This window comes from Ictalurus punctatus, chromosome 4, assembly GCF_001660625.3.
Source record: "Ictalurus punctatus breed USDA103 chromosome 4, Coco_2.0, whole genome shotgun sequence".
NCBI classification, from domain to species: Eukaryota; Metazoa; Chordata; class Actinopteri; order Siluriformes; family Ictaluridae; genus Ictalurus; species Ictalurus punctatus.
The window spans coordinates 9,672,501-9,692,482 of record NC_071284.1 but is presented as its reverse complement, the minus strand read 5'-3'; the positions used below and the strand labels follow the sequence as shown (position 1 = coordinate 9,692,482).

The 19,982-nt window shown below is 38.8% G+C and overlaps 1 protein-coding gene across 1 annotated transcript in view; it reads left to right on the top strand.

Annotated features, from left to right (window-relative positions):
* The window catches only part of cdh13 (cadherin 13, H-cadherin (heart)), a 419,656-nt gene that overhangs the window by 256,461 nt on the left and 143,213 nt on the right, over nt 1-19,982 (top strand). The window lies entirely within an intron of this gene.

The window sequence follows — 19,982 nt, the reverse complement described above, 5'->3', positions numbered from 1 at the left end:
ATCATCTGGGGCGTGCCTGTGCATTGCGTCTTCGCTTCAGATAATACATTTACATTTACATTTATTCACTTAGCAGATGCTTTTATCCAAAGTGACTTACAAATTAGAAAAATACAAGCAAAGTGATATATCAAGCAGAGAACAATACAAGTAGTACTACCATACAAGATCCATTAATTGAGTTCCAGAAGAACCAAAGTGCACAGAGTAGAGGTGTAAGTGCAATTTATTTATTTATTTATTTATTTATCTATTTATTTATTTTTTATGAGTTTAGGTGTTCATGGAAGAGATGGGTCTTTAGCTGTTTTTTGAAGATGGTGAGAGATTCTGTGGTCCAGATTGAGATTGGAAGTTCATTCCACCACCGAGGAACAGTTAGTATGAAGGTTCTGGAAAGGGACCTTGCACCACGCTGAGTGGCGACTACTAAACGTTGGTCGCTAATCGATCACAGATTGCGAGAGGGAACGTAGGCCTTCAGGAGAGAGTTGAGGTAGGAGGGTGCTGTTCCTGACAAGGTCTTGTAGGTGAGCATCAAGGCCTTGAATTTGAGCGGGCAGCTACAGGAAGCCAGTGGAGGGAGATGATGAGGGGTGTGACATGGGTTCTCTTGGGCTCGTTGAAGATGAGGCGTGCTGCAGCATTCTGAATCATCTGAAGGGGTTTGATGGAGCTGATGACTGATGACAGACTGTTTTATAATCACACGACATGCGAAATGCCACGTCACCTGACCACGGCAGGCCTATAAATAGGTGTGGTTTCACACAGACTTCAGATACCGGTCACACGCAAGGGCTCTTCCCACAGCATGAAGCTCATGCACTGTCTTGTTCCCTATTTGGGAACAGGGTTACAGGCGTAACCCAGACGCTTTCTTTGGAGTTCTCCAGTTTTCCACCTCCCAAAAATTTTGCTAGGGAATTGGATATGCAAATTTGGTGTGAATGAGTATGTGCTTGGTGTCCTGTATACTGCGGTCCCACTGTTGTATTCCCACACTGGTGTATCCTCACGTCATGCCCAGTGTTCCCACTATAGTTTCTGGATCCACTGCAAATAAAGCTGAAACTGTTACTGAATCTGAATGAATGAATGAATGAATCCACCCTCTTGACAGGATCATACAAGCTTAAAAAGTAAGTGTCCTGGATAAAATTGAGATGTTTCTAAAATATGATGTATACAGATGTACTATATATAGGAACTTTATTTTTTATTTATTTCCAAATCAAACACAGCTGAGAGCATTTCTAACAGGCCTGGTAAGAATTGCTCTGTCTTTTTTCCTGCTTCTGTTTATTAGGCTATAAAAGGAGTTTATTAATTGTGTGTTAAGCCCACCCACTGAGCTGCTGCAAAATAAAGCGGTTCTAACATGCTGGGAATTGATAGAGGAAAGCATGAGGCCATGGTCTTGTGAACCTAAAAAGGAAGGAAAGAAATCAATAGGATAAAGGCTTGAATGAATTGTGGGACTATGTTTTATGATGTTGAATATACACTCACTGGCACTTCATTGGGAACACCATATGAATACTGGGTAGAACGACCTTCTCTTAGATCAGTCTCAATTCTTCATGGCATGGATTCCATAAAGTGTTGGAAGTGGTGCATTATTGTACTGGAAGTAGCCATTATAAGATGAGTAAATTGTGGCCATGAATGGCAGCACTCAGTCAGCAGCAATCAGATGTGGCATTCAAATGGTCTACTGGTATCAAGGAGCTCCATGTATGCTATGAAAATGTTCCCTACACCATTACACCACCAGGAGTAGCCTGAACTGTTGACAATAGGCAGCGGAAATGGAGATTAATCAGACCAGGCAAAGTTTTTCCAATCTTCAGCTGTCCAGTTTTGGTGAGCCAGTTATTGACACACAGATGTGGAATGTGATGTTGTGTTCTACTGTTGTAACTGTTCGATGTGCTATCTGATATGCTTTTCTGTTCAAAGAGTGGTTATTTGAGTTACTGTAGCCTTTTTGGCAGCTTGAAGCAGTCTGGCTATTCTCCTCTCACCTCTCTCATCAACAGTACATTTCCATCCACAGAACTCCCGCTCACTGCATGCTTTTTATTTTTCACACCATTCTTTGTAAACTCTAGGAACTGTTGTGTGTGAAACTTCACAGTTTCAGAAAGACTCAGACCAGCCCTTCCGGCATCAACATCCATACCATAGTCACTAGGACCACATTTTTCTCATTCTGATGTTTGATGTGCAAATTAACTGAAGCTTTTTATCTGTATCTGCATGATTTTATGCTTTGGCTGATGATTGGCTGATTATGTAATTGCAGGAGCAGGTGTACAGGTGTTCCTAATAAAGTGGCTGGTGAGTGTGTATATACAGAACTCTGTAGAATGACTGATGACAGATGAAACAGGAGAGGTGCACAACAGGACCCCAGCACAGCAGAGGCAGTACTTATAAGTTAAAAAAAATATATTTATTTATTTATTTATTTTTCATGACATCTTCCCTGCTGCTTTAACAGATGGTAGGACTGATTTTAAAAAAGCACTCAAAGGCACAATCAGACAGAATAAAAGTGGAGACCTGCCACAACTGTATTTCCCTAATGTTTCTCACTAAATCACATTGAATTGCCATTGCGTCTTTCGTTTGTCAAGATGCGTGTAAGTTTATTTGTTCCCCTGGGGGGAAGGAGATGACAAGTCTGCCACTGTAGTTCCAGATGCAAGTGAAAAAGCCTCTTAATTACTTAGTGAGCCTTTTACAGTTTCCACTATTGTAGTTCTGAATGTCAAAAGTGATTTCCAGACAGCTCTCCAGAGAGAAGCGAAAATCCTTGCACGAGTTTATGTGTGGAAATGACTTCAAGAAAGAAAAGCAATTTTTCAGTTCGACTGACAGTCTCAACTGTGACAAAAGCAATCTAAGTGGGTAGCATTTAGATATATATATTTTTTTATTTCTTGCATTAGCAGCATGTATCAGAGGAGCTATTGTTTTTAGGTGAGGGAAGTGAAATGTCGTTGCTGTTTGATGCCGAGCTCTATGGTAAGATGTGCTCTATACAGTCAGCCAGCTGAGCCGTGATGTACTTTCCTGAGCTTCACTTCCTATTCAACACTAAACCGGCACCATACATCCTAGGGTTTGATAAAAGTGAATGAATAATGCATAACCAAGTGTCAGCAACTTCAGGTTTGGATTTATGCTGCCTCAGCCTTGACTTTGGTGCACTCTGAATTTATTTTGGGGCACGACAAGATGGAATACTTTTTCAGATTAGGACCCTTAACGCATGCCATAGAGACCACAGTCCTCTTCTCTCATGGTCCTGGGTCAGGTACTGCTAGCACTGCAGGCTTTGCAGCCAACACAGCATTATTATTATGTTGTTGTTTTTTTGCCTTCTCCTGAATGTATATATAGGCACATCTTTGATGCACCCTTAGGGAATAACTCCTCTGTCCAAATGTCTGCTTTCTTACAACTGTCAGGACCATGTTAATGTGACGGGACCATGACCTGCAAGTCCTGCATGATGTGAACACAGAGATCTCAGAAACTGTCCACTCTCTCCACTGGGGCCTCCGTTGAGCTTCTTTAATGTTTAATGTTGTAGAATGTCCGAGACAGATGTTACTTCCTGTTCTCACTTATGTTATAACCGCAATAAACAGTCATTCCCTCACCAGCCTATTTCTCTCTGTCTCTCTGTCTCGCTCTCTCGCTTTCATAATTTTTAAGAAAACAGAAAGCGTAAACTCCTATGGCCTGAAGACTTTCCTGTGTTGATAAACTTCACAATGCACCATTTACAAAGTACTTACAACCAAGACTCCTCTAGAAATGTTAAATAAATGTCTCCTAAAAATGTCATCACATCACTGATCATAGGTTGTTCAAGTCCCTGTGCATGAGCTGTTACAATAGAAACAATAACTTATTCGAACTTGCACATTAATGTTAATTTATCCTTCATGTTACAGCCGGAACTACTTTCTGAGCCATAATTCACACCATCTGACCAATCAGATTTGAGCATTTGACCACGCTGTGGTATAAATTCATGTTTTTGTATAAACATTGACTAGCATGTAGCACTTTTATGTAGAAATGCCCCATATTACATATTTGTTAAGGCAAAATTGCCAAACCAGACAATACTTCTGAAAGTATTTGAAGTACTTTTAAAAGGTAACTGGAAAGACACAATCCTCCATAGGCCCTGTTACTAAATGTTGCATACTTTTTTGGGTGTTGTGTATTTCTACACATGCAAACTCTTTGGTAAATCAGGACTTTATTGTAACTTATGGTTAACACTCTTCTGTGATCAAATACATCTGTTAGAGTGAGAACTCAGGACTATAATTGACAAACATTATAAGTGAACACAGTCAAGCATGTTACCAGAAAAGAAAGTTCAAAGTTAAAGGGGAATCCTTGTCTCTTGGTTAATAAATTAAGTTGGTCTTATCTGTCCGTGTCCCATTTAACCTTGACTGAAGGGTGTAATTGAAACCTTGGTACATTGCACTCTGGCACTGTCTCACTTATACTTCTACATCATTGGTTCTCAGCTGACCTGGACAGATATGAGATTTTGATCTTGATAAGTGATGAGCAGCATCAGGAGCACTACGAGCAGCCTGCATAGCTTAACATCTTCTTTATGACTCAAGAACACTAGACATGGTTCATGAGGAGTGCTCCACATAGGGATCCTTGCATGTTCCTGTTCTTGCTAGTATTATTCAGCCTAGCCAGCTGTTTAGACAATATGCATTGTTACCTGGCAAAAATCTGAATCTGTCAGGGATGTAGAGCAATGGCCTACTTTTCATGTGCACTTTACACTTTCTTCAGGTTGCATCATCAGGGGAAATCAAGTCACACAATGCATAGCGAGGACAAAGCAACAGAAGGTTGTCTATGGAATTTCCAAAGCGGGATGTTATTTGTTACTGGGGATTTTGATCGATATTTTTTTCGTTAATAGAAAAGAAAAGTGCTAACATTCTGATAGACTGCTTGTATACAACCCTGTCTGCTTGTAGAATCATATTCATATTTATGATGTTACTCAATGTCTAATTACTGTCATATTAAAAAAAAATTAAAAGGTAGGCAGTCAGTCTAAAATAACATTCCTGTTTGATCCAAGACAATTATCTCCAAGATCAAAGAAAGGTGCATAACCAAAGGTGCATTTAACAAAATGCTAAAAAATGGGGGTAAAAAATGGTACATTTCCCATGACTCTGTTTCTATGGCACCTGTAGTCAGAGAGACCTGCCAAACTGTTATTTTTATATTTTTATGTTATATTCTCGAAATTTTTACTCGACATCCAAACTTCTGCATTAGCATCTATTTCTGTTTACTTAATAGGGTGTTACGGTTCACCCTCAGGATGCATAATGGCTCTGCAATGGAGAACAGATCTTGTGAGAAGTTCTGAAGAGGTGTTTTGCCACAAACTGCAAAGGCCATGGTGCGTAGGAGTGGGAGTGGGAGAGAGGCTGTGCCCAATGTGAAACGGAAAGTAAGCCTAACATGTTAGTGCAAGCTTAAGAGCTCTTCATGTAATCAAAAATACTTAGACACAAGGCTGCTTTGGCTCACCAAAACAGGTGGATATCTTTTTTTTTTTTTTTTTTTTAGATTGTGAGAAGGACCCTCACACACCAAAATAAAACACTTAGGCCTTCATTCATTAACATCCTGAATAATGAGGACTAATTTGCATATGCAATCAGAGAAATTATGTGTGCAGTTAGTGGGTGTATTGTGAGTTCTTTACAAAGAAGAACTATATGAATTATGTCAAAGCATAGGGAGGAAGCAAAATAAAATAAAATGAGAGGTAACGTGTACTGTTTGTTCTTGATAATCACTGCAAGTTTGGATCTCAAATAGACTACAAATTATGCTCAAAATATGATGATCCATCCAAAACTAGATAGTGAAGTCCTGCAGAACTTGAAGTGTGTTGTGAAGCAAATCTTCAACATTGGCCAATGGGGAATAAGAAGTTGTTATCTGTAGGTGTTAAGAGGTGATGCAGAGTTGAAAATATAATGAACTTTCATATGCTCCTGGGCATTCACAGCAGTAAATATTTCTTACCTAATTTTATTTATTTACCTAAATAAAAAACATGAATAAATAACTATTCAAGTGCAAAAGGGCAAAAATATATAATTTAATCTGTCTAATATGAAACCAAATTTTACTTTGTAATAATAAGGAAGAATTTTTTTTTTTTTTTTTTTTTTAAATCTCATTATGGTTTCAGTTCACCCTGTAAAACTATTCTCATTATTATTAAGACTTCATCTGGCAAAAAAGTCTTCTGCAAATTTAATACCTGCCCTTTGGTTTTATAAATGTGTGCATACACTCAGCATTTCCAAAGGCTTTGTAAATCACATTGCTGGTGCAAAGTGAATCTATTTGCATAGATCACACCACCATTAGGGAGACACACTCCAAAGTGCATATTCATTAAGCCAAACACACAAAACGGACTCACACTATTTTTCTCATTTGAAAGACACAACCCTCTATAGACTCTGTAGTAAATTAGTGCCTTATTGTCATATCACCTTAAGTTGCTCCACATGTAATGTTATATTTTTTTAACGATTCACTGAGCAGTATTTGTGCAGTATACATTATTCATATTCAGTATGTGAACAAATATTCTAATAAACATCTCAAAAGAGTTTTCTAATCAAGTGTCAAGTGAATTGGGCTTTATTGGCATTCCTCCATATAAGTTGTATGCTTTTGAGATGAGTGCAAATTACACATTGAATACACAGGGCAATAATTACACAAAACAGTATTGGATGGATTATATGATATAAGCTGAGCATGGCTATGCAGTTATGCAGCATATGGCTAGAAACCAGTGCAAACAATAGTCTGTAAACTCAAGCAATTTAAGTGGAAAACTGTCCCAGTACAGTACCCGCAGGATTGAGGGTAAGATGATCCCATAGCAGCATATTAGCATTGTCTCTAAAATGTGTTTAATGTAGTTCATGAGTTAATTGTGTACTTTTTTTGAAACTACAGGTGTGCAGTGATGGTGGATGTTGTGAAGGGTCTTGATTAGTCCAGGTGGGTGTTTGGGGGCCATGTTGTGTTGAGTAGTCTGACCGCCTCAGGGAAGGAGCTTTTGCATAGTTTGGTAGTAGTGGCACGAATACTTTTATACCTTTGCCAGACAGTTGGGTGTAAGGGGTCATCCACAATGCTTGTGGCACTATGGCTCCAGCTCTTGTTTGCTAATATTTCATTCTCTACAATGCTTGCTCTCTATGTTCCTAGGAGAAAAGCCAACCCATATATTATATGTTGGCAAGTGCTGGCTGGAGTGATTTTGGCAAAAAAAAAACACAACAAAAAAACAAGTATGATCACTGCATTCATTAAAAGCAAGTACACAGTCATGGTGTCTGATGAAATCGCCATCTCTTCTGGGTGCCAGAAAAGGTTAATGGCTCATACAACAACTGCTGCATCTGCAGAGCCACCAGCATTGTGGACAACCCCTCTCACTTCTCTCATGGACTCTTCACCCTCCTGCCATCTGGCGGAAAGTACAGGAGTATCCGTGCCTCCAGCAGTAGACTCCGCAACAGTTTCTACGCTGAGGCAGTCGGATTACTCAACAACAACCCTGTTGCTTCCCAGCACTCACCTGGGCTAGTCAATCACCTAAACCAGGATGACTCAATATCACTGCACACCTGCCCTTTACAAAGCTGCATCAAACACATTATTTAACACTAAACATATTGCTGCTACTCTACCAATAGTTTACAGTTCACAGCCCATGTTCTGTATATTTATTGTGCTGTTCTGTGTCTTTATCGTCTTGCAGTCCTCTCACACTGCTGTGTATTTGCACTTTATTTAGCCTTGCACCCTTGGTAAATATGAGCAAAGAAGTCTGTGAAAAAATGTCTTTATTTTTTAACCTATTGATCTTATGTTTAAAAAATAAATAAATAAATAAATAAATAAATAAATAAATAAATACTCTGCTCCCTGCAGGAAAATGTCTTGAAATTACTGTTTGTTATTGTCACACATACAATACAGATGTGGTAAATAGAGTTTAGGTTAAAAGAAGCTGGAGTGTTGTTTAAGGCTTCAGAGTGGCAGACAGAACAGTTATACCTCATCTGAGAACAACACATAAAAATCCAGGCCAGTCTGTTGTGTTTCTCCTTCTTTTTTCAGGTTCCTCTCATCTCAGTATTACATGATAACTTCTTCTGTGTGTGCTGTTTCTTTTTCTACGTCGCACAAGCTCAAATACATCTTCACACAACTGAACATCAGTGATGTATCTGAGACTTTTATATGGCTGATATTTACTGTGAGTATAAACTGCTGTGATAGCTCATGTGCTGAACAGAAATGATTAAGAAATGGTACTTCAATAGCAGTGATTGATACCAAACACATATTACTGCATTCAGTTCCAATTTAAGATTTTATTAAAACAGGACATATTTACAGTTTTCAAGGAATCTGGTGAGAGATTGGGGTTATTTATATGTCTCATATTTTTACATCTACTCTAACTGGTTTGGAAGAATAGCTCTACAGACAGTAATATATTTTGAAATAGCAGTGTTGTTCAAAATGGCTCATGTAAACGGTGGCTTAAGATCTAGAGAAGACTACTCAAGTTTGAATGTGATATATATTTTTTTAAGCCCTTAACTATCAGAGACACAAAGCAGTAGAATCTTTCTATGCTATTTTACATGTTTTAGTATAAATATGAATGAAATATTTCTTTAAAAATAATATAACTAGCAAAAATAAAAAAGCAAAACAATATGATTAAAAAACAAACAAAAACAACAGCTGGATGAGCAATTTATGGTGCATCTCAGAGCTGCTTTAAAACAGAAGCGCAAATGCATTATTATAAGACGTCATAAAAAATCTTTCAGCATAAAGTGGCCTTTAGTAGACACTTCTGAATTATTTGTTCTTATTTACTATGTATAAAATAATTAAGTCTGTTGTGTACAGTGGTGCTTGAAAGTTTGTGAACCCTTTAGAATTTTCTAAATGTCTGCATAAATATGACGTAAAACATCTTGAGTTTCCCACGAGTCCTAAAAGTAGGCAAATAGAATGCAATTAAACAAAAATATTATACTTAGTCATTTATTTATTGAGGAAAATTCTTACATAACTGTAAGTGGCAAAAGTATGTGAACTTTTAGGATTAGCAGTTCATTTGAAGGTGAAATTTCAGTCAGGTGTCAGGTGATTTCAATCAATGGGATTGACAATCAGGTGTGAGTGAGTGCCCTGTTTTACTGTATTTAAAGAGCAGGAATCTATCAAAGTCTGATCTTCACAACACATGTTTGGGGAAGTGTATCATAGCATGAACAAATGAGATTTTTGAGGAACTCCTAAAAAGAGCTGTTGAAGCTAATCAGGCTGGAAAAGTTTACGAAACCATCTCTAAAGAGTTTGGACACCAACAATCTACAGTCAGACAGATTGTGTACAAATGGAGGAAATTTAAGACCATTATAGTGGTCGACCAACAAAGATCACTCCAAGTGCAAGATATGTAATAGTCCACGAGGTCACATAGGAACCCAAGGTACCTTCTATGCATCTAAAGGCCGCTCTCACATTGGCTAATGTTAATGTCCATGAGTCCATCATCAGGAGAACACTGAACAACAATGGGGTGCATGGCAGAGTTGCAAGGAGAGAGATACTGCTCTCCAAAAAGAACATTACTGCCCCTCTGCAGTTTCCTAAATAGAACAATGAATTCTGAATTATACCATCAAATTCTAAAGGAAACTCTCAGGACATCGGTCCATGAACTGAATCTCAAGAGAAAGTGGGTCATGCAGCAAGACAACGACTCTAAGCACACAAGTCGTTCTAACAAAGGAAGAATAAAGTTAATATTTTGGAATGGCCAAGTCAAAGTCCTGACCTTAATCCAATAGAACTGTTGTGGAAAGACCTGAACCAATCAGTTCATTGAGGAAACCAATATCCCAGAGTTGAAGCTGTTCTGTACTAAGGAATGGTCTAAAATTCCTCCAAGCCGATGTGCAGGACTGATCAACAGTTACCGGAAATGTTTAGTTGCAGTTATTGCTGCACAAGAGGGTCACACCAGATACTGAATGTAAAGGTTACATCACAGATATGTAATATTAAATCATTTTCCTCAATAAGTAAATCACCAGTGCACGGTGGTTAGTGGTTAGCATGTTCCCCTCACACCTCCAGGGTCCTGGGTTCAAGTCCCGCCGGGGCCATGTGTGTGCGGAGTTCTCCCCATGCTGCGGGGGTTTCCTCCGGGTACTCCGGTTTCCTCCCCCCGTCCAAGGACATGCATGGTAGGCTGTTTGGCATGTCTAAAGTGTCCGTAGTGTATGAATGGGTGTGTGAGTGTGTATGTCATTGTGCCCTGCGATGGACTGGCACCCTGTCCAGGGTGTACCCTGCCTTGTGCCCGATGCTCCCTGGGATAGGCTCCAGGTTCCCCCACAACCCTGAAAAGGAATTTAGCGGTAGAAATGGATGGATGGATGGATGAAATAAATGACCAAGTGTAATATTTTTTCTCATTTGTCTCACTTTTAGGACTTGTGTGAAAATTTGATGATGTTTTAGGCCATATTTATGCAAAAATATAGAAATTTCTCATTTTCAAACACCACTGTATTTAGTTAGTATTTGGATGAAGTGAGATTTTTGTGTTGAAGTAGGGTGAAATAAATAACTTTCACAAAACTTAGTTGGAATAAGAGAAAGAAATCGGACAGGACATTAATTAACGAATATAATGTTAACCCGGTCTCTGTGCTAAGAGAGGTTTTGGTATGCAGTAATTCGTGTGCATTTTTTTTTTTTTCAAAAATGAGAAAATCCCAGTACATCAGCGTATTATGAATGTTACATCCACACTTTTGCACAGTACATTAATAAATGACTCCACAAATGAAAACAAAGTGCCACACTACAAACACAACAAGAGTCAACTAGAGAGGTTGCCTAGAGTCATAGTATTGCAGGAGAATATTACCAAGCCTGCCAACCTTTACATATTCAGTCCTTTGCGTAGAAATGCGGCCTCGCTTTCTATCAGGGTAACTAGAGAATGTGTTGAGTTCATTAATGTGAAATTAAATCTATCAATATATCTTTGACTTAGAACTTTAGACAAGTAATTTATATGGTTAATGAAAATGAAGTGTATTTATTCGGGGTGCCTAAAAGAGAGAGAGAGAGAGAGAGAGAGAGAGAGAGAAAAAACATAGGACTACAATGAAGTATCAAATGTAACATTTTAGAAATCATTTTAATAGTAATAACAATTTGAAACTGATTAAAATTAGTCAGCACTGACGAGTTCAGACAGCAAGAAGAAACTGGGTTACAATAACCATTAGGCACTCGGGGAAAAATTTATCCTTGTCTGTTTTGGTTAATTTAATTTGCAGACACACACGAAAAGATGTCTTATTAACTGCTATATGTACTGCAACACCTTTTTCCTAGAATACTAGGGACGTAAGTGTGAATGTGACTGCACATTATTCCTCTTCAGTGTTGGTAGGACTATATTATAGGCTGCCATCTTGAATAAGTGTGTAGTGCTGCATGTATTAGATTTGTTCTTTGATCTTGCTGCATTCATGTGCAAATGCGAACAAATGGAAACAGTGTCTCAGCTCTCAAACGCTCCAACATGTTTCTTAAAACCATATGTGAGAACAACACTGGCTCCACAACCATTAAGGTTCCCTTTAAAATGAAATATTCACATCAACATGCCAAGCACACTTGTCCAGTGAATAAACATTGCACACTGCACTGATAAATTGAGTACACAGATGTCACAGCGTGCACGGTTACATTTGTTGTATACAGCAACTAGAGAAAATTGCATAGACGTGACAGGAATTGTTTATTTCCTGTAATGATTTCCCCCTTTAAGTAGCTACAAAATACCACATTTTTAATAGAATAAATGACTGAATGAATGGCATAAAAGACATTAAAAAAAATTAATGAATAAAACATAATGATAATGATCTCAGATATTCAAGACATGTGAAAACTATATTTTATAAAGAAAAGTACTATACAGGATCCTTCCTCTCATTTTTGTTTCACCAGACAGTGTTGTTGTTGGGTTTTGTTTAATCACATGTAGTGTTTTGGAAAATGTTGGGGAAAATGCCTACCTCCCTCATACCCAAATCTAAGCTGAGTACATAGTCAACAAGTGGGAATTGAACTCTTATTCATGACAGAACCTTCCTCCTTCTCTACTTCCTACTCCATAATTTATGCTCTTTTCTTTTTCCCTTTTCTCTTTTCCTTTTCTCTTTCTTCCCATCCTTCACTATTGTATGAGTTAGCAATTTTCTTTATTGTGATTTTGTGTTCCATGCCTGATAGTCCTGTTTGGAAGCATATCAGCTGTACCTGGACTGGCCGATGTTGCCATTTTATACACTAGGCTTGTGCAATATTGATTTATTTCCATGCTCATGATATTCTATTTTAAATATTGCTATGAATGAAGTAATCATCCAGAAGTGATCGCCTGAAAGGCAGGAAAACATGCATTTCCACCATTTGCGGTTTAAGGAGAGTAGGGGTGGGAATAAGAATATTATTAACTTTGCAGTTGGAACTGTTTGCCGGTAGCAACAATAGCAAAATCTCAGCTAAAAAGGATTAAAAGTATGAGTAAACTATAAATTTCTACATATTATGTGTCAAAAAAACAAACAAACAAACATTGTGTCAAAACATGTAAAAAAAATATTGTCATTTCTGGATAGTATCACCTGATCTAGTAATTGATTATGATAAATAGTTTTCTTTAATAGCATTCCCTGTCACATTTTATTCCTTACCTGCATTATACAGTACACTCATAGACACTTGGGTCCATCTCCATTTGGTCCATTATACATTTAAACCTTACTTTTTGTATTCATTGACAGGAATGTGGAATAATTATGTCAGTCATTTTCATTTTCATGCATCTTCTGCCTCGGTGTGGTGTGAGAGGTGATGAAATTTGTGAATAGACGTGAGAGTGGAGTTGTTAATAACAGCGAAATCTGGTAAAATCCATTTAGAGTGCATTATTAATGGCTTGGACAAAAGACTAGTGAGATTCATTTGATAACCATTGAATGAAAACGGTAACAAAGATGTCAGTTGACTTGTACCTTGTAACTGCATGTTAGACTGTGTTTGCTGTAAAAGATGTTCATGTTCTGCGCTCCTGGAAGCAGATGCTTTTCTACCCACTGAGAAACCTTATTGCTTTCCTCATCACTACTACCTGAGGCAGTTGGTAGTTAACACACTCTGGTGTGTTGTGATTGACTTCAACAGAAAACAGCCCTCCTTGGAGTTCTATCTCTCTTTTCCCCACTTTCACTCTCTGGTCTATGTTTATAGCTCATCGATCTGCTCATAGTTTTATAATAGCATCTTTCCACTCTTCTCCCTCTCTTCTATTTTCACGCTTCTATTTCCTTCTTTGTGTTGGTCAAAGTGATGCTTTCTAATAGGGTTTCTGTTTGTATTTGTGATGTATGTGGTTTTCTTTTTCACTACCAAGAGGTATCTCCCAGTGGTAATTAATTGACACATTTGTCTAAAGTACCCTGTTATTTTCTCTGGATCCACAACAACCCACTGTGGCAATGTTTCTTTTGCTCATCATTTGAAGCAATGAGGTGTATTTATTTAAAAACAGTCAAAAGAAAAACTGCATTTGAAGAAAAGTACAGTTGTCAGTTCATAGAGATATCAGGCTGCATATGTTGCATTCACTTACAGATGTTCCAGCATGAGGTCTGTGAGTTCTTGCATTACGAGCGCTTTTGACTCAGCAGGAAGGAATCGGAGACTATGAGTAATCTCATGTGGTTAATACACGTCTCACTTCCTCTCTCCCTCTATTTCCAGCATGGCTCAGAGGCTTTATGGTTTGGAATTATTCTGTCTAAGCTCTGCACTCGAGTTTTTAAAAGCAAAAGTACCAAGTATTTTTCCTGATGGTTTTATTTAGTTCATTTTCCTTACTTGTACTTTATATATGTTCAATTAAGCTACTTCTCTGTTTAGGCTGATTGACTTGTATTGCATTTCCCCACTCATGAAGCTCCTGTTATTACATGAAATGATATAAAATGGTGATAAAATCATATAAAATGTTGCAACCTTGTTTGTGTTTGTGACAATGCCATTTTTTCTGTTCATAGAGAGATGGTTATGTACAGCAGTGTAGCCCGGAAAAAAGCTTTGGTGTTCTAACCATGTGTGTGCCTGAGATTCAGGAAAATTCAGACTCGCCTTTATAGTGCGATTGAGTTTTTTCCCCCCCTCCACTTTGGCTTTAAAGTGGCATTGTGGGAAAAATTGACTAGCTTTCTCTTCCATCTTTAGTTCCTTTCACACTTGTGTAGTAGTGTGTTTGTTTGCATTGACAGAAGGTGAGGAGTTCCTGTTACTGGAAAAAAGGGGGAACAATCTGAAGAAAAGCCATCAAACAGTGAAAGATTGTAATATGCGTAATAAGTGCAGGTACCTCAGTTTAAAGCAGGACACTATTGCAGGAGTTTGATGTGTCTTTTTTGGGGAAAAACCTTGAATGGCAAACAGAGCCTATGACCTTACTCAGAAACCTGACAGAGTCTATACACTAGACTCAAGAAATAGACACCTCAGTTATATGCAGTAAATATACATATAACACTTCGTTCACATGGATACATTCATTTATTCCTTCATTCAATTTCAGCAAGGCTTTATCCTGGTCAGGGTGATTGTGGATCCAGAGCCTTTCCCAGGAGCATTGAGCATATGAGGGAGGAATTCATGAGGCAGGATTGGATGCCAGTTCATCTCAGACCACCATGTATACACACATTCACATACTGATTCACAGTGCCTAGTGGCACTTTAGCATATCCAATCCACCTACTGGCACATTTGTGGGAGGTTGGAAGAAATCAGAGAACCCATGCAGACATGGGGAGAACGTGTGAAATACATAACTGGCGCTCATGATCGAGTCAGGGACCCTGGAATTGTGAGATAACAGCAATACCCAAATTGTAGTAACATCCATACATCCATCTAGTCCTTTTTGGGGTCAAGGGGAACCTGGAGCCTATCCCAGGGAGCATTGGGCACAAGGCGGGGTGCACCCTGGCAGGGTGCCAATCCATCGCAGGGCACACAATCTCACACACCCGCACACACCCATTCATACTCTACGGACATTTCAGACATGCCAATCAACCTACCATGCATGTCTTTGGACTGGGGAGGAAACCGGAGTACCCAGAGGAAACCCCCGCAGCACGGGGAGAACATGCAAACTCCGCACACACAGAGCCGCGGGAATCGAACCCCCGATATGAAATACATGTAAAACCTTAAAAGTTCAACTTGAATATGAATTCAATCATTACATAGAATTGAATCCAAACACTTTTTAGTACAAATTAATAAAATGGAGATTATATTAAAAGACTTTGACATTTAGCACATTTGTCTCGCACCTCTGGGAATAGGGGGTGAAGTAGTATGGAATATGGATGGATGGATGGATTTACACGTAGAATAATTCATACACACTCCTAGAATAACAAGGGATAACACATAACAGATGAGACTAATTAACTATCAACAGGAAACGAGAACAGGAAACTTTGCCCTTATAAGGGAATTGGGGAACATGACTCACACTTGTTGCAATGACTTTGGTCGCCTTCCTGAAAGAATTACAAATGTATGTTGAAATTTCTTCTATTGACTGAATGAAGCAGCCATTACACAGGTGGCAGATAACCTCAGATGAGTGAAGACGCGTGACGTCCTCTGATTTAATCTCTCATTTCTTAATGTGGACGTGAATGATTAAATAGGCTTTGATGAACTAGAGCAATACTTTGCCACATCCTTCTGTAGATTAATTGGGCTATTTCCAAGCTCAAACACACACATAGACTTTAACAAGAAAAAACACACACACACAAACATTTATCTGTTATTCATTAATTATTTCGTGAGAGTTTCGTGAAATTTAGTCAGAATCAGCGCACCGTTTGAGAAAAGTTCAACTTTTGCTATGCAAATTGAAGATAATGATCAAAACTTCCTGTGTCAGACCTCAGTATTGCAGAAAGAGTTTCAAAGAACAACACCAGCCTCCAAAAATGACAACTTTCTTTGCTGTTTTGTGCTATACTCTGAATCTAATGATAAGCATTTTATATAAAATATGCTAAATATATTTATACCAAAATGCTGTTGAATTCCTAATTCTGATTATTCAGAATGTGTTTATGATTGATTTATCAATCATCAGAATGATTCATTTTCAATAATGCCAGCTTTGAAAAAAGTGTTGATTTTGTATTAATGCACTAATATGTTCTCTGTTCATGTTCTAATATGCTGTTTTTTCTATAGTACCAACTAATTCACAGAGATGTATTAAGCATATAGATGTTGATATGGTGAAACTTTCTATTACTATTTATGGAAGGAGTCTCCAGTGTCAGCACTTTATAAGTTTTCTGCCATGGGCGAGTCTTCAAGAAAGAGGATTTTGAGCGTTCTAGTTTCTCAGTAACAGCTTATTAACTTCAAGCGACAGAAAAAGAGAGAGGACAGGGAGAGAATGACTGTTTATAGTTGTTATAACATAAGTGATAGCAGGAACTAACTTGTTTTGTGGACGTTCCACAACATGAAATGTAACCATAAATGGATAAAAAGTATGACATCTCGTTCATTAAGAAATTTATAACAAAATTGATTATTTGCCAAATTGCTTTAGTATAAGAGAAATATTTTTTTCCTATAACATCCCACCTGTCATGTGTTACTCTGATGTGTATGTTATGAAGTGTGTTACTTAAAGTTCAAGCCCATAGTCTCTTTTCTAGTTTTGTCTGTTAAAATAAATGTTTTATGTTTTATTAACTGATTGATGTTAGACTACAAGTTTCAGGTTACTGTGATCAGGAGAGGAAAAGAGAGAGACTCCTGTAAGAGCAGGCACATTATACAGATACAGATGAATCTACTGGGAGCCATACTTGTGAGTTGAAATTAAAGAAGGGACAGGAAAGGAGACAGATATGATAACCAACTCTGATCATACTCAAGAGGACATGCCTAAAGAAACCCTGACAACCACTTAGATTTCATTCAACCCAGAGGACTGGGTATCACAGGACTACAGCTTTCAGTCACAATGAGGTTTCGGTTAAGCCCAATTGGTGATGAATCCAGTGAGGAGGAAAAGAAATTGAAGGACAGGTAAAATACCTTAGAGCCACCAGTTCCTTTAAATTTCTAAGTTGTAATAAAATTCCTTACAGTAAAAATGCCTAGAGGTATAAAGAATCAGAGCTATGATAAGCTATGAATGACTGCTTGAATTTGGTTGCCAGTCACCAAGACAGCAGGAGATGATTCCTCACTGGAGTCTGTCAGAGACTCAGCTCGAGATGAGCAAGCGTATGAGGAGTGAAAAACAAGGTAATGGCGTCAAGGCTTATTTATCCTTCTGCTGTCTTGTTTATGCTCCTCTAATGGGACATTCCTCATGTATATATTCCACTCAAAAGCTGACATGTCAAACAACTCACCATCTTTACCTCTCAAAGTCCTGAAAAGCCCATGACAGCGGTCTCAAAGATTCATCGGCTTCGGTGCGAGCTTCTGCTGCACCGAGAAGACAGGGTTTTTCATCATCTTGAAGTCAGCCTTATATCTCAGAGGCGCTCTTTTTGAATTCCAACAGGCTTGAAGTTGACAGATATTACCATTTATTTTTCTTCTGTCTGGTTTTTCCATATCCCCATTCGAAAGGGTTTTGAGATGTTGTTGTTCTTTATGCCGGACTCAAAGCAGCAGCAGGCCTTTCTGTCTGTAAGATCATAAATAACTGAAGGTGCCATTGGCCAGCGGCACACTGTTGCTTGGGTGTTTGATTGGCTTTGTGTGTCTATGCGTACGTGTGTTTGAGCACAGATGTGGCTGTGTGTATGAAAAATTGCCAATGGATTGTCAGCGAGAAAGTGTGTGTGAGTGAGGTGTGTCATCAGCACACACCAGGGAACAGAGGTGAAAATGCATACTCCAAGCCCAGCCTTATTATCCTTAGTCACGGTTCATTTGTAAGACTGTGTCTGATTTTGGTTTGAATGATACAGCAGAAATCCTGCAGCTTCACAGAATTCTATAGGAAATAGGTCAATGATGCTCTCTCAGCATTTACTTTTTGACACACATTCATTCGTACATGGTAAATGGCACTCTTATATATATCTTATATAGCACTTTTATCCAAAGCGCTTGCGTGTCTCATTCACCCATTCACACACCAATAGTAGCAGAGCTGCCATGCAAGGCACTAACTTGCCAGCAACTTGGGGTTCAGTGTCTTGCCCAAGAACACTTCGGTATGTGGAGTCATGTGGGCTGGGAATAGAACCGCCAACCCTACGTTTAGTGGACTACCCGCTCTACCACCTGAGCCACAGCTGCCCCACCGTACATGATCTCAGGTTCATCTGTCAACACAGGAATGGAGGTTTTCACACATTCGTTCATGATTGCACTTTGTGCCAGCAGCTGTATTATTTATTGTGTAATTGGCCACAATTGTATTTAATCAAATTTGCTCAGCGACAATGCCATGTGTATACATTTGCCAAACCTGGTTTTCAGTAATGGCTATAATATTATGTGCACTTGATGTAATTGAAAATCACTCAAGAGCAAATTAGTACACAAAGCATTGTTAATGAGAGATGTTGTCTGGCGTATGCAGTGAATCCTAATATGCTGCTGCTATTGAGCCTACTTATGTGTGTGTGGGTTGTTTTTTTTTTTTTTTTTTTTTTTTACTCCTTCCACCTTTTTCAAGGTCAGCATGTGGCAGTCTAAAGTTGCTCTGAATTCTGAATAGGAACAAAGGGATCAATTGGCAGCTAAACAAAACAGCATGTTGCCTGCTCACCACACTGTTGCATTCTGGATCACACACATGGTCCTGTTTGCTCCAGAACATCCAAAAGGGAGGGTTGGGTATGTTTTAGGTGTTTTTGTGCTGTTTGTTACAGAGGAAACAGCTGCAAAAAGTAGTGAAGAGAGAAAGCAGTGTGCTGAAGGATCATATTTCATAATATTTCAATGCTGAAGCAGAGAAATGGAGAGGTAGGAGAAAGAGCAGTGGGTTGCTGTCACCATGTCCTAAGGCGCCGAACGACCTCTATTCAACCAGGGGCAATTATGCACAGCCCCTACCCTGCAACACACACACACACACACACACACACACACACACACACACACACACACACACACACACACACACACACACACACACAGACAGAGACATTCCCCTGGGCATTTAGCCCTATATCTATCATTCTCTCACTGCCTCACATTTTTTGATTGCTGCTGCCTCACCTACTCATCCACAGCTTTTCTTTCCCTCTTGCACCTTTCTTGGTTTTCTCTAGATATTAAAACATTCCAGTTCTTGCACTTCGCACTGTGAAGTGTGAGCAGCTGCGTAGGATTTTCAGGAGAACCGGTTAATGCTTTGTATGCTAGTACAACCCACAGGAGGCTTGAAATCAGGGCTTGTGTTATTAGCTAACTGTTAGACACATCCTTCCTGTTAATTGTTCACTGCGAGTAGTGTGTTTTGCTGAGAGCGACCATGCCTTTACCAAGACATTTTACAGGGAAAGTGCAGCTATAATCATGTCTGTAGTCTAGTGCATGAAACCTGATGTGTGGAGAGGAGTACAGCAGAAGTAAAGAGGGTAGTAGCATACTGATAGGCTTATAAAAGTGTGGCAAATCGGAGAAACAGGATGTTCTGGGAAAAGGTTCTTCGTCACCTGTGCAGGCAA